This window comes from Castor canadensis, chromosome X, assembly GCF_047511655.1.
Source record: "Castor canadensis chromosome X, mCasCan1.hap1v2, whole genome shotgun sequence".
NCBI classification, from domain to species: Eukaryota; Metazoa; Chordata; class Mammalia; order Rodentia; family Castoridae; genus Castor; species Castor canadensis.
In genome coordinates, this window is record NC_133405.1 from 4,836,992 (window position 1) to 4,853,009 (window position 16,018).

At 39.3% G+C, this 16,018-nt stretch overlaps 1 protein-coding gene across 5 annotated transcripts in view; it reads right to left on the reverse strand.

Moving 5' to 3' along the window:
- Mamld1 (mastermind like domain containing 1) overlaps positions 1-16,018 on the reverse strand; it is a 113,887-nt gene that overhangs the window by 77,528 nt on the left and 20,341 nt on the right. Inside the window, exon 1 of one of the 5 annotated variants that reach the window (XM_074062192.1) lies at positions 1,717-6,611. The exons of the other annotated variants lie outside the window; for them this stretch is intronic. The gene's annotated coding sequence lies outside the window, so the exon portion shown is untranslated. Of the gene's footprint in view, positions 1-1,716; positions 6,612-16,018 lie in introns of those variants that run through there. 5 annotated transcript variants of the gene reach the window in all.

Sequence of the window (16,018 nt, forward strand, 5' to 3'; positions counted from 1 at the left end):
CAGCATAAGAAAATGTCATAAAGACAACAGTTTGACTTAGCTGTAGAATCAGGGAAATCTTTCAACGTTGCCCTGGCAAGCACTCTTATCCTACATCCATACACTCAAACGGGGAAAATTTGCATTTCTATTTTCACTAACGTCTAACAGAAATTTACCATTTCTTCGATTATGAATGTTGGCAACAAACCACAGAAATATTTACAGAACCTGTGACTTTGTCACCAAGAGACATTGCAGATATTTTTAGTTCACATTACAGGCATAGCAGGAATCCCAAATATCTCTACCTTAAATTACAGTAATTATAAGACCTACGGCTAGAGGTTATTTAATGTGTTAAAAATCACATAAATTAATATGTCACAGGTTGGTTTTGTTAATACGTCAATAATTTTTTATCTAATGGGCATTTTTGGTGACCCCATTGTTTTCTTATATGAATTTAAAAACATTTGTTTACCTGAGAAGGAGTCTATAAGTCTCACGAAAGTCAAGGGCATCCATGGTACAGAAAGAGGCGAGAGGTTTAGGACTGGTCCTCTTCAGAAAGGCCTAAGAACCATCTCAGCCCCAGAGAGCTCACAAAGAACCCATTGCAAATGACACAAGGATCATAGCCAGTTAGAGAAATTCTCTTGAGAGCTCTAGGTCTGGTTTCCAGAGAGCTGGCATGCTTGTTTATTTAGGATGGCTGAGTCCATTCAGACAGAGGACCTGCCTATGGCCTGTAATTGTTGATGAGTACTCCAACATTTTTCCCCAGTAAGCCAGCTTGGGAGCCATGAGTCAGTCCATCCTGGGGAATAGCTAAGAGTGAGCTTTCAGAGATGGAAATGAAGTATGGGGGGTACAAATGAAGGAGGGGCAGGGGAGAAGTTGAGTCAGACCCCCAATCACTCTTCCAGTGCATCTTAGAAGCCCTGGCCAATGGAAAAGGGGCACTGTCCTGCCCACCTGGAGCTGAATCATGCCAGGATGGCTCCTCTGCCTTCGTCTCCCTTGGGAAGGCTCCAGGCTTTCATTTGAGGCCAAACTGAGGGGCCCCAATCCCAGCCAACGTCTGCCACAGAGAAACTCTAGAACAAGTGTGTTACTATCTTGATGGAAAAATACTGACAGCATGGGTCTTCTAAGGACCATGGGGCCCACCTCTTCTTGGCAAGAAAATCAAGGACTTCTGAGCCCAAGGACATCTGCATGCTTGTGGACTAAGGACATGAAGCTGAAGTTTTGATTGGTGACTTCTGCCTCCGACTGGAGGCTCTTTGAGGTGATGGGGGCCTAGGGCAGTGTGCATTTCTTCCTTAACTTGAACAGTCAGTTTCATCCTCCTGGGAAAGAATTCCTTTTCTTCTTACCAACTCTGCCCTTCCCTGGCCTTTAGCCTTCTGTGCCTAAGTGTCCTCCTTTGTAAAATGGAGGCACTAGTAATAGAATGTCCCATCAGGTGTTGCAAGAGGTAAAAAGAGACTAAGTGCAGAGACTTAGCATATGAGCTCTGTGGATCACCTGGTGTCACTGCCCTTCTCAGCGTAATACAAAAGACAGCCAGCACATATGCTTGGCAAAGAGGATAGGCTCAATGAATGTTCAAGGCTTTTCTCTTCCTCCTCATCGCCCCCTCTTATCTCATTTAGACCCCAGGATGGTCACAGTTAATGATGGGTTCCCAGGAGCTGAGGGGCCAAAAATGACCATGCAGGGGTGGCTTACCTGTGGGGTCTTCTGAGCCTCACACTCATTCCTAGGGCATGGAAGGGTCAAGGCAGGAAAGCTTGGTGCACAGCTCTGAGGTGTAGAGTTGATATGAGGGTCTGCAAGGAGGCCCTCTTTGCAACTGAAAGGCAAGGATGAGACCCAGGAGCTGGCTCAGGTTCTGATCCTTGGAGTCAAGTACTTGAAGATCCCTCCAATATCACCTTATCTTAGCTACGTCTTGCACAGGGGGCAAATTGAGGTCCAGGAAGAGGAGTAGCTGACAGTTTTGGCAGATATGGCTCTGGAAGAGAAGTCTCCTGGCACCTTCTGAACACAGCTTCTGACAGCCTCAGAGGGATGCCCATCATAAAGACCTCTGTGCCATGAGGAATTCTCTGCCAAGGTCTGATACCACCCAAACTGCCTCCTTGCTCCTCTGCAGTCAGCCTTTAAAATGTGGTAAGAAAAAGCACGAAGTGCTCTACGGGTGAAAAATAGGTAACATCACAACTATTCTCTCTTTCCAGCTTATTCCAGGTCATGGTCAAGTATATCCTGTCTTATTGCAACGGCTTCCCTGTCTCAGGCAAGAACATGGCCTCATAGTTGGACTGTAGGGCCTAAAAGTGGGTGCCCAAAAGAACTGCCCATTTATTCGCCAGGGACTTCAGTTCCTCCAACAGACAGCCAGGGACTCTGAATGCCTGGCTGTCTCTCTGCATCCTTCAGGCACCCTAGCTCTCATCCCTTCCCTCAGAAGAGCCAGTTGGACTCCTTCGGAGGTTCCCCATTCCTGATACATCTCTATCTCCCACATCCAATAGTCCCTTCTAAAATTGTCCCTCCTTTCAATCATATTTGATAACATAGTCCCCAGAATGAGGTCCAAGCCCAATGTCTGGATCCAGCCCAATGTCTACATTGCTGCAGAACATGTGTGAAAACCCATGGACCTCTGCCAATCTGCCAGAGAGCCATGGGTTTTTAAAAAAGATCACACTCATATTGGAAAGTAATATTGTGCACTACTTTGAAAAGGCTATTTGGGAATTTCTTAAGTTAAATACATACCTTATGACCCAAGCATTTTACTGCTGAGTATTTACCTAAAAGAAATGAAAGCGTATGCCCATCCAGACACTTTTACACCTATGTTGACAGCAGTTGTATTTATAACTGAAGACAATACAAATGTCCATCAGCAGGTGAATGGAATAACAAACCGTGATATAGTCTATGCAAAAGAATACAGCTCAGCAATTGCAATGAATGAATAAGTGATCCACATACAACAACATGCATGGGTCTCAGTCATTAAAATGAATGGAAGAAGGTTGACAGAACAGAGATGCTATTCTCTGGTTCCATTTACACAAAACTCTAGCAAATGCAAATCACAGATCAGTGGTTGCCTAAGGATGACAGACAGGGGCCAGTGGGGCCAGAGTGAAATGTTTGTGGCTGATGGATTTATTCCTTACTTTGACTGTAGTGATGGTGTACATGTGTCAAAACTGATACAGAAGCAGCCTAGGTCCCCCAAAACTGATGAATGGATAAAGAAAACGTGATATGTATACATAATGGAGTATTACTCAGAAATAGAGAAGAATGAAATTATGTTGTTTGTAGGAAAATGGATGGAACTGGAGACCATGTTGAGCAAGATAAGCCAAGCTCAGAAAGACAAACATCACATGTTTCACTCATATGCAGAATCTAGGTCTAAAATAATAATAATAGAATACTAATAGCAATAATAAGACATGGTTACAAAAGGGGAAATGCCTGGTGGTGGGGGAACCAGTGAGAGGAGGGAGGGGAAAGGATAGGGTTTTGTGTGGTGAACATGATCTGAATATATGAAAGTATTGCACGAAAATAGCATAATGCAACCCACTAAATGCTGTTTTAAAAAGGGGGAGGAGCAGTAGGGGACAAGGAAGAGAGGAAAACACAGGGGGTGAATTTGATCAAAGTACATTATATGCATGTATGGAAATATCACAAGGAAACCCTTTCATACAATTAAATACATGCTGGTAAATAAACTGACCAAATTTACTTTAAATATGTGCAGTTTATTATGCCTGAATTATACCTCAACAGAGCTGTTAAAATAATCTTGCCAGCAGCTCATCGTTTTGGGCGATAGGCTTGGACCTCAGAATCTGGGAATATGTGTAATTTTTGACATCATATATGACGTATGACATCCTTTCATCATTGTTCTTCTTGTCCTCTGCTTTCTTAGCTTTCTGCATGAAAGCCTCCGATACAGCTTCTCTTGAATTTTCTGGCGAGCTCCCAGGAAGCCACAGCCTAGGTAGAAGCTGTTTGTAAAGGAAAATGCTCTTGAAAACAACAACCATCTTAGCAGACCCTGAGTGAGTAGAGTGGGCCTTGCCTCCTTGTACTTCTACTTTTCCCCTTTCCTACTACAATGTGCAGCTGATCCACTCAAAGTAACATGGGAGTATGTCATGCCCCACCATGTAGGCAGCCTAAGGACACAGGATCTTTGCTGGAACTTTCCAAAACGCTGATATCATCATTTCTCCAGCTCAAAACTATGGTGGCTCCCTACTCCCTCCAGGGAAAGTTCCAAAGTACAGCTTTCACAGTCTTCCACACGTGCCATCCTCTTTCTGTCACATCCTTCGGGCTTCTGGGACCCTTGCTGTTCTCATACTCAACTTCTTCAGGTCCTAAGCAAAGACCCTGGGAGGAGGCTGTGATGGGATTCCAGGGGAATGGGGAGGAGGATCTGCCAGGGCGGTGGAAGGAGATAAACCTGCCGGATGGTGGAGAGGCCCAATCAGCAGTGGGCCTCCAAGGGCAGGCCTGACTGATGTTTCAGTGGGACAGAGATGTGGGCTAGAATCTGTGATAGAAATGCTGTTATCAACAATTGTGGAAGGTGTGCAACTGCAAGATTTCAAGGGTCTTGTGTGCTTAATTGTGTCCCCCCAAAAGATATGTCATGGGCCTAACTCCCAGACTCCATGAGTGTGACTTCACTGGTCTGAGCAGATGGTAAGATGAGGTCATTGGGGTAAGCCCTAATCCAATATGACTAGTGTCCTTATAAGAAGAAGGAAAATTGGACAAAGACACAGAAACAGAGGAAGGCCATGTTAAGAAAGAGGCAGTGATGGGTGTGAAAACCTATAAGGCAAGGAACGTCATGAGGTGATGCTTTAGGGCGATGACCTCTGCTCTGCATGGCCTCTTCCTCACTGTCAAGTGACTTCTGAACCACATGTGCCTTCTCTCTTTCCTGACCCTGTATTCACTTAGTTTGGATTCTTCTGGTCTCTCTATCCATCCATCCACCCACCGAGACCTTACTTAGACTCGGCACTAGGTTTGCACATGTCATATGGTGCTAGACTCTGAAAAAGAAGGCCTTTGAGGGTGATAAAGCCTAAACTGGTTGTAAGCTACTACAGGGCAGAAAGCATGCCTCACCAACAATACGCAGAGCTAAGTACAGTACCTGATACAAAGCAGGTGCCCAGGAAATGTTTAAGGAATCAATTCTGACTGAAGAGAACCAGAGAAATATTTCCAGAAGAAGTGCCATCTGAGGGGATCCTAGTAAGCGAAAGGGATGCTGAGAGGGGAAGAAGATAGAGTAGGTGATGCAAGATGGATCAAAAGGAACTGCCCTAAGAGAAACTAACCTTCTAGAAAGAACCATGACAAGACTACAAGTATTGCCGGAAAACAGAAATGTCCTGTAGGATTTCACAGAGGAGGCGGGATTGTATAGTTTGCCTTGCATTTATAGTAATCAGTGTTACATTTATTTATTGGCATGTCTTCTCCATTAGCCTCGATGCCCTCTGATGGCAGCATGTGTGCATCACTGTCCTTCAATTGTATCAAGTGCTTCAGAATATTCATTACCGAGCCCAGGGTACTTATACCCCAGGGTACTTATTATCACTGACAGCTTTCCTACTACACATGCCAACACTGCCCATTCTCTTTTACCCCACTGACAGAGTAGGCAAGAAGGAATTTCCACAACTAATGTTCATACGGGCCTTTGGAAACTCTGCCTTCTCCTGACTATCTCTTTCTCTCTCAGAGTAGTTAGAAAGGAGCTGGTAGAGGTAGATGGAACCAGCTTCAGAAAATGTTGTGGATGTGAGGCAAAAGAAAGTTGGTCCTCAGTGTCTGTGTCCTGGAACCTGACAGAGCCATTTCCAGGGCTGTATCATACGCGAACCTTATAGGAAATCCACAAAGAGATGGAAAAGAAGTATTGGAAGCTGGAGTGACAGTCCAGACCGAAGGCAAAGGCCATGGGGGTGGTAGGTGCTGAGCAAACACAGGGTGGTGATTTTAGAAAGAAGGGGATGGACTTGAGTGATATACATGCATAACATACACATTTTATATTATATATGAACATATGATACTCAGAAATTGCTAGAAATAAAATGAGCTGCCTCATAAGAGAGCAAGTTTCCTGTCCAAGCATATGCCAGAAAACTCCTTAACGAGGACATTGACTAGAGAATTCAGGAATCAGAAGCAAGCTTAGTGTAGATGGCTTGATGATTCCATCTAACACAGAGATTCCACATCCACAGCTTCTGAAATGCTAGAAAAGTATTCAGACTAAATGATCAATTAGCTGGTGAAGAGGTATAGAGGAAGGACTCAGAAATAACTGCACAGTGTTTTGTTAGTCTCACCATTATTGGAGTGAGGGTTGGGGTGGTCAGGAAAGAAGGTAAGTTTTGAACACATGGAGTTAAAGGTGAGAGGCTGGTCAGGTGAGCAAGTGGAATGAACTGTCTCAAATTTCCACATTGTGCTCAGGCTGGAGATCTAGATTTCAGAGCAACTGATTTACCTCCCATCCTAAACAACCGTGGATGAGACATATGCATAGGAAATAAAACCCCATTTATCAAAGAAGCAAAGCAAATGACATCCATAGGACTAAACATGACAAAGTAATGTATAAAAACCTCTCTGAAGAGAATTCTAAAACTCCTGAAAGATTTGGAAATAGATGAGAACAAGTGCAAAAGTACCTTTTTCTTTGGGGCGGGGAGAGCAGGGATTGGGGTTTGAACTTAGGGCTTTGCATTTGCTAGGCAGGAAGATGCTCTACCACTTGAGCTAGGCCTCCAGCCCCTTTGTCTGGTTATTTGGGGGATAGGGTCTGGCTTTTTGCGTAGGCAGGTCTGGACCACGGTCATCCTATTTTAGACTTCTGGCTATAGCTGGGCTGACAGGCAAGACCTCAAGAATGATTTGCCTGGGTTGTCCTTAAGCTGTGATTCTCCTGATCTCGGCTCCCAAGTAGTTAGGATTATAGGGGTGAGCCACCAGTGCTGTCTTACCCTTTGTTCTTAAATAGGATGGCTCAACATCATAAATCAGTTCTCTCTCACTTAACTTATAAATATCGATAAATCCCAATGAAACGCTAAGTTTTTGGTAGCATACATTAATTATAGAAAATACTGGGTTTTATTGGACCATTTTCATACATGCATGTAACACCTTGATCTCACATTCATCCCCCATTGCCTCTTTTACCTTCTATTTTCCTCTCCATTCTCTTTTTCTTCCCTAAAATGCCCCATCTACTTTCATGTCTTTTTGTTCCTATAAGATTTTTAATGCTGCTAGATAAGTTGGTATTAAATTCCATGTAGAAAAAGTAAGTATATAAGAAAATAGCCAAGAGAGCATGCTAAAGGATACTTCTGGTTCCAACCAAGGTAGAGTAGCCTCATTTCTCCCAGACCCTCCCTCTTACAACTAAAAGAACCTGGATACATTGCATAACCATGTGAATATCCTTAATGATACCGAGCTTATAAATTGTTAAAATGATAAATTTTTGTTATTTCCACAATTAAAAAGATAAAAGTAAAGTTCAGAAACAAACAAAAACCTGAACATAAAATAACAACAAGCATAGGAAGGCTACTGACGGTAGAAATAAATATATATTAGAAAAGAAGACAGGAGGCGGAGATGAAGAGAATCACGGTTTGAGGCCAGCCTGGGCAAACAGCAAGAACCCATCTCAATCAATAAGTCAGGCATGGTGAACATGTGCCTGTCATCCCAGCTACATGGAATGCATAGGTAGGAGGATTGAAGTCCAGTTTCTAGGTGGAAATGTGAGACCCTATTTGAAAAATAATCAAAGCAAAAAGGGCTGAGGACTTGGTGCTAATATTAGAGCATCTGCTTAGCAAGCATGAGGCCCTGAGTTCTAACTCCAGTACCACCGAAGAAGAAGAAGAAGAGGAAGAAGAAGAAGAAGAAGAAGATCAATAGTTACCCAAGCAATCTAAAAAATAAAAGAAAGTTAGTTAAATCCAAAGTAAGTAGAAGAAAATGAATGAATAATAAAAATTAGAGCATGAATCAACCTAGAAGTAACCTAGGGGTCTAGATTTGAGAAACAACACAGCACACAATTCCATGGGTTTCCTTACTGATTCCCAAATGTTCTACAAAGGGCACTGTAGAAGCCTCCAACCTAGCACAGGCACAAAGTGGGGAAAAGCCTGCAGGAAGAAAATCAGTAAGGGCATTGTTGAATTCAACCCCATTAATAACTGGATATAACTGACATCAACGGACTATATCAACCAACAGCAGATATACATACTCACAGGGAATATTCAACAAAGTACCTCACATTCTGGGCCACAAAGCACACCTTCACACATTTTAAAGGAATAAAAATCATATAATGTCTACTTTCAGATCACAATTCAATTAAACTAAAAACTTAACAGAAAGATTATTGGAAAACCCTCAAATTTGTGGAGATTAAGCAACACACCTCTAACTGATGTATGGGTCAAAAATGAAATCTCAAGAAAAACATTAAAATATTTTGGACTAAATAAAAATTAAAATAGAACTTATCAATCTTTGTGGGATGTGGGAAAAGCAGGATAAGAAGGAAATGTATAGCACTGAGTGCATATATTACAAAAGAAGAAATGACATCAATAATCTAAGTTTCCACCCGAGGAAACTGGAAATAGAAGAGCAAGTTAATTCCAAAGCAAGCAAAAGAAAACAAGTAAGTTAGAGCAAAAATCAAAGCGAATGAAAATGGAAAGTCAATAGACAAAAATCAGTGAAACCAAAAGATGGTTCTGTGAAAATATCAAGAAAATTTATAATATCTTAGACAAACAAACAAACAAACAAAAATGTCTCTTTTTCCAAAACAGAGAACAGGGACATAAAAAAGGTCCTGTCTGGGGGTTGGTACCAGTGGGAGAGATGAAGGTATAAGGAAAGGGTGTGGGAGGGTGAATGTAGCAGAAATATTATGTATTCATGTATGAATATGGAAAAATGAGACCTGTTGAAACTACTCCAGGAATGGGGGGAGGGAGAATAAAGGAGAGAGAGGGTCTTCAACTATGATATATTGTAAGAACTTTTGTAAATGTCACAGTGTACCCCCAGTACAGCAATAATAAAAAAGAAAGAGAATTCTAAGAAGATTATACAGGGTAACTTCCTCAATTTGAAAAAAAGAAAATTGTTGAAGAGTATTGGATAATTCAGAAACTTGTTTATTATGGAAATTTGATACTATATTCATGATACTAAAAAAATCAACCCATATAGTATTATTGCTTTTCTGTTGAATTCATGAGAAATATATTAAACATTGTCCTATCATAGTAACCTGAAAAAAAAAAAGAGAATTGATAAGCTTCTAAACCAGGCTAAGAAAAACAGAGAGGATACAAATTACTAACATCAAAAATAAAAGAAGGGACATCTCTCCCATAGAGAGTAAAAGGATAATAAAGGAATATTGTGAGCAACTTTATGCTCACAAATGTAGTAACCTAGATGAAATGTACCAATTCAGTTAAAGAAACAACTTGCCAAAATTCACACAAGAAGAACTAGGCAATCAGAATAAATCTACACATATTAAACACATTGAATCACTAGTTTATAACTTTCCAAAGCACAAAGCACCAGATTGATGGGTTCACTGGTGAGTTTTATTGAACATTTAAGGAAGAAATAACACCTATTATCTACAATCTTTTCTTGGAGAGGGGTGGGTGAGACATGGTCTTGTTGTGTAGTCTACACTAGCCTGGAATTCACTTCGTAGCCCAGGCTTCAGCTTCCTGAGTACTGAGATTATAGGCATATACCACCACACCAGGCCCTATAATCTCTTAAAAAGGACAGAAAAACAGGGAATATTTCTTAATTCAATTCAATGAGACCAGCACTATCCTAATACCCAAGCTAGACAAAGACATTAAAAGGAAAGAAAACTACAGATCAATGTTTCTAATTCTCAAAAAATATTAATAAATAGAATCTACAATATATAAAAAGAATTCTACATTGTGATTGAGTGGGGTCTGTTCCAGGCATGCAAAGCTGGTTCAACAATTAAAAATAAAGTAACCCACCACATGAATAGGCTAAAGAAGAAAAATCACATGATCATATTAATCGATGCAAAAAAGTGTGACAAAATCAACACCCACTCATGATTTTTTAAAAAAAAACTCTCAGCAAACTAGAACTACAATGGAACTCCTTCAGCTTAGTACAGAAACCTACAAGAAACCTACAGCGACCATCATACTTAGTGGTGAGAAACTAGAAGCTTTCCCACTAAGAGTGGGAACAAAGCAAGTAAGTCTCCTATCTCCACTCTTTTTCAACATCATTTTGGTAATCCTAGCTAATGTGATAAGACAAAAAAGGAAATAAAAAGTGTACAGATTGGGAATGAAGAAATAAAACTGTGTGCACAAATGATATGCTCACTTATGCAGAAAATTTGAAAAAAATCAGTAAAACTCAGCAACTAATCAATGATTATAGCAAGGTTGCAGGATATAAGGTTATATACAAAAGTCAATTGCTTTTCTTTATATCAATAACGTAGAAGCATAATTTAACAGAAAAATAATACCATTTATATTAGCATACCCCAAATTAAATTATTCTGTATGAATATAAGAAAATATGCACAAAATCTATATAAGGAAAACTGTGAAACTCTGATGAAAAGCATCATAAAAGAAACAAATCAATGGAGAGATGTTCCATTTTATGGATAAGAAAACTTTGTATTTTCAAGTTTTCAGTTCTTCCTGTAGATTCAGTACAATCCTAATCAAAATCCTAGCAAGTTATTTTTTGGGATGTTTTCTAAAGTTTATATGGAGAAGTGAAAGGCTTAGAAGAGTCAACACAATATTGAAAGAGAAGAAGAAAGGCAAAGGACTGATGCCACCGGACCTCAAGACTGACTGTGAAGCTCCAGTAATCAGGACCATATGGTATTGGTGAAAGAACAGACAAATTGAATAATGGAACAGAATAGAAAGCCCAAAAATAGACCTACAACTGATCTTTGATAATACAATGGGGTCAAGATAATTTTTCAACAAAAAGTGCTAGAATATGAAAAAAATTAATCTAGACAGAGACCTTACACTTTGCACAAAAATTAACTCGAAATGGGGCTGGGAGTGTGTCTCAATAGTAGAGCATGCTAGTAGCCCTAGCATGAACAAGGCTTGGAGTTCAATTCCCAGCAAAAAGAAATTAATTTAAATTAAATCACAGACATAAATGTAAAACACACTATTACAAAACTCCTAGAAGATAACACAGGAAAACCCCTCGGTGACTGTTAGCATGCCAATGACTTTTCTCATACAACACCAACAGTACAATTTGTGAAAGAGAGAACTGATAAGATTGACCTCATCGAAACTAAAAACTGCAGCTCTGTGAAAGACAATGTCAAGGGAATGAGAAGACAAGCCACAGAGTGGGAGAAAATATTTACAAAAATACATTTGAGAAAGGACTGTTATCCAGAGTAGACAAAACTTCTTAAAACTTAAAGAAAAAACAAACAACTTTATTAAAAAATGGATCAATGACCTGAAAACACATACTACCAAAGAAGATATGCAGATGGCAAATAAGCAGATGAAAAGGTGGTCCATATAATTTGTCATTATGGAACTGTAAATGAAAACAACGAGATAGTTCTATACATCTATTAGAATGCCCCAAATCTGTAGCAGTGACAACATCAAATACTGGAGAAGATATGGACCGATAGGAATTTTCATTCATTGTTGATGGGAATGCAAAATAGTGCAGCCACTTTGGAAGATATTTTGGCAATATATTACAAACCCAAATATATGATCCAGAAATCCAGCTTCTTGGTATTTACTCAAAGGGTTTAAAAATTCATGTCTGCACAGACCTGTACATGGATGTTCATATTGGCTTTATTTATAATTACCAAAACTTGGAAGCAACCAAGTTGAGGTTCACTAGGTGAAAGGGTACATAAACAGGTACATCCAGACAACAGATATTATTTAGTGCTAAAAGAAATGAACTACAAAATCATGAAAAAACACAGAGAAACCTTAAATGTGTACTACTAAGTGAAAAAAAGGCAATCTGCAAAGACTATATACTGTACAATTCCAAATCTGTGACATTCAGGAAAAGGCAAAACTATGGAGACAGTAAAAGATCAGTGGTTTCCAAGGATTGGAGGGAGGCATCAAAAAATGGAATACAGAGGATTTTTATGGCAGTGGACACACTGTGTATGATTCTAATGTGATGGATATGTATTATACATTTGTTCAAACTTACAGAATGTACAACACTAAGAGTGAACCCTAACGTGAACTATGGATTTGGGGTGACTATGATGTGGTAATGTAGATTCATCGATTTTATCATTCAGTAAATGTATCATTCTGGTAGGAAATGTGGATATATGGGAGGCCCTGCATGTGTAGGGGCAAGGGGCTTATGGGAACTCTGTATCTTCCTCTCAATTTTTCAGTGAACCTAAAACTGCTCTAAAAATGCTGTTTTTAAGAAAAGCTCCAGGAAAATCCTTTCCTCCTAGTCAAAAGCTGTGAAAAAGGTAGACTAAATAACAGAAAATCCGTCTGAAAAATGCCCGCCCTACTCCAGTCAACAGCAACAGGAAAACCATCCCCTTCCTGTAGTTTCAGCCCAGAAAAGCTGGAAGGTGATCTTCTACCTACTCACACCCATAGCCCTGTGTAAGCAAATGGTGGCACTCTTATTCCCCTCTCCATAGGTGTCAGGGGTCCAAGCATGCTCCCATTTCTCCAGCAGGGTAGTGTCAGCAAGGTTGGGAGGGAAACTGAACATTTACCTTTACCTGACAGACTTGATCAACTGGTATGAGATAGAACCAGACTTCATCAAGTACCCCCAACCCCAAGTATTAGTGAGGTGGAGCGGAAAGCTTTACTTCTACTCCTATGCTGCATTAACAAGACTAAAAAAAGGTCACACAGGTCAGGGACGGTCAGCATTCCTCTTTCCACCCAACCATTGGTATTATCAAAGATCACTGAGAAACTAAACCTCCACAACCCCACCTATCAGCAGCGACGGAATGAAGCAGGGCTGGACTGCACCCTTGTTTTCCCTTCTCTACCTGTTGTCAGCTTGGATCCACTAGGGATTTGAACTTCCCCCTTCACGTTACACCCTACTCAGAGGCAACAAGGTAGGGCAAGTCAGTGCTCCCCTTTTCCAAGGAAGGTATGAGCAGGGCCAAGTGAGGGGCTGAACTTCCACCTGCCCATCAGCAGAAAGACTGTGTCAGCCATTGTTCTACTTTTGTCAGTGGGGCCCAGCAAGAAACTGAATCATATATCCACCTGGCCCTCCATTATACCTTAATGTGGGAACAGATTTCTAAAAAAGTAAATTGAACACCAAAGTCTTGTAATATGATGTGTAAAATGTCCAGAGTATGATCTTTAAAAATCACTCATCATATCAAGAACCAAGAAAATAAACAGGTACAACATCAAAATGATTCTGATATTGGAATTATTTGACAAGAATTTTTAAACAGCTATCAAAAATGTTCAATTAGAAACTATAAATGTACTTGAAATAAATTAATAAGGTAGAAAATCTTGGCAAGGAAACTGAGGTTATAAAAAAGAACCCAATGAAAATTACGTAACTGAAAAATATAACAAAAATAAAATAATTCATTGGAAGGGTTGATTCATAGAGTAGAGATGAGAGAAGACAGAATTAGTATACCTGACGTATTCATCGAATTCAGCCAATCTGAGCAACAGAGAGAAAGTAATGTAAGAAAAGAGTGTAGTAGAAGCAGAAGAGAAGGAGGAGGAAAAAGAAGGAGGAGGGACTCGGGAACTTATGGGGAAAATAACGTAAGACCCAGTACCTGCATCACTGGAAACCCAGAAGGATAGGAGAAAGCGAGACTGAAAAGTGAGTTAAAAATGACTGAAAAAATTAGAAAATCTCGGGAAAATCATAAACCTGCAGATTCAAGAACCTGAGATAATCTCAAACAGGATAAATCCAAAGAAATCCATACCAAGAAAATCATAATTATACCTGTGCAAACCAAAACATACAGAACAAAATCTTGAGAACAATATAACAATGATGGCACGTTACTAATTGAGAAACACCAACTCAAATGACAGGGAATTTTTCTTCAGGAACCATGAAGGAAGTACCACAACATTTTTCAGGTGTTAAAAGAAAAGAACTGCCAACCCCAGATTGTATATTTTGCAAAATATCCTTAAGTAATAAAGGGGAAATCAAGATATTCTCAGATGAAGGCAAACTAAGAGATACTGTTGCAAATAATCCCACCCTTAAAGAATGCCTAAAGGAAGGCCTAACAGAAAGAAGAGCATAAATGAAGAAGGCTTGAAACACAAAGGAGAGAAGAAAACCAGAATAGGTAAAAGTAGTAATAAGCATAATAAGCTATTCTTTTTTTCTGAATTCCTTAAATCAGAAAAAATTTGATGAATGAAGCAAAAACCATCTCATCTGTTACTTACTATGCATAGAGGAAATATTTAAGATCATTATATTTAAAAGTAGGAAGGATGAAAGGACCTAAATGAAGGTAAAATTTCTGTATTTCACAAAACTGATAAAGTGTAGACAGGAGGCTATGATAAATTATTTATGTATTCTGTAATGCCTAGAATAATAACTAAGAAAACTACACAGTGTGATATAAAAAATGAAATACAAACTAAGATGAAATTCTAAAATATGTTTAAGTAAACAAACCATGGGAATAAGAGAGAGAGAGAGAGAGAGAGAGAGAGAGAGAGAGAGAGAGACAGAGAGAAGAGAAGAGAGAAGAGGAGAGAAGAAGAGAGAAGAGAAGAGAAGAGAAGAGAGATAGGGAGAGAAAGAAACATATCCAGAGAAATACAGCAAAAACTAGACAACTAATAAACAAAAAATAAAGAGTAGACACATAATAAGAGTAGACTTAGGAGGAACATATTAGCAATTTATGCATGCACCACAAAAGGATCTTAAAACACATGAGGCAAAGCAGAGAGCGCTAAAATGAGAAATAAACATATCCACAGTTATAACTGTAACTAGTCCCTAACTAGGGACTTCAACACCCCACTTTCAGCAAAAGATACAACCACTAGACAGGATTATCTGATTGAATAAAATCAGCAATCTCCATGAACTAACAGGATCTAGATGGCACTTATAAAACACTCTACCCAACAATAGTAGCTTACATATTTGTTTCAAGGGTTCAGAGAACATATCCCAAGATAGATCAAATCCTGGACCCTAAAGCACACATCAGGATATTTAAAAGAAATGAAAATCATATAGTTATGTTCTTCAGTCACAATGGAACCAATCTAAAAATCAATAACAGATCAAGTAAATCTTCAAACACTTGGAAATTAACCAGTATACCTCTAAACTATGGATCAAAGAGGAAGCCTCACAGGAAAATTTAAAAATGCATTGGACTGAGCTGAATGAAAATAAAAACATGAATTGTGTGGGACACAGTTAAAGCAGTGTTGAAAGGAAAATGTATAGCACTATTAGAAAAGAGGAAAGGTTTCAAATTAATATCTAGGCTAAACCAATAATTTAAGCTTACCCCTCAGTAACCTAAGAAATGCAAAATAAACCCAAAAGACCATAAGGCAAGAAGTGATAAAGATAAGATAATAATCAATGGAACTGAAAACATAAAAATAGTGGAGGAAATCAACGAAATAAAAAACTAATTCTTTGAAAAGAGCAATAAAATTGACCTTTAATAAGAGTGAAAGAGTGAAGATACAAATTACCAACATCAGAAATGAGGCAGACATCAAATGGAGAAAAAGGCAATAGCACCAAAAGGTCTACACATATAAATTTAACAACTTATATAAAATGAATCAATTCTTTCACCAGC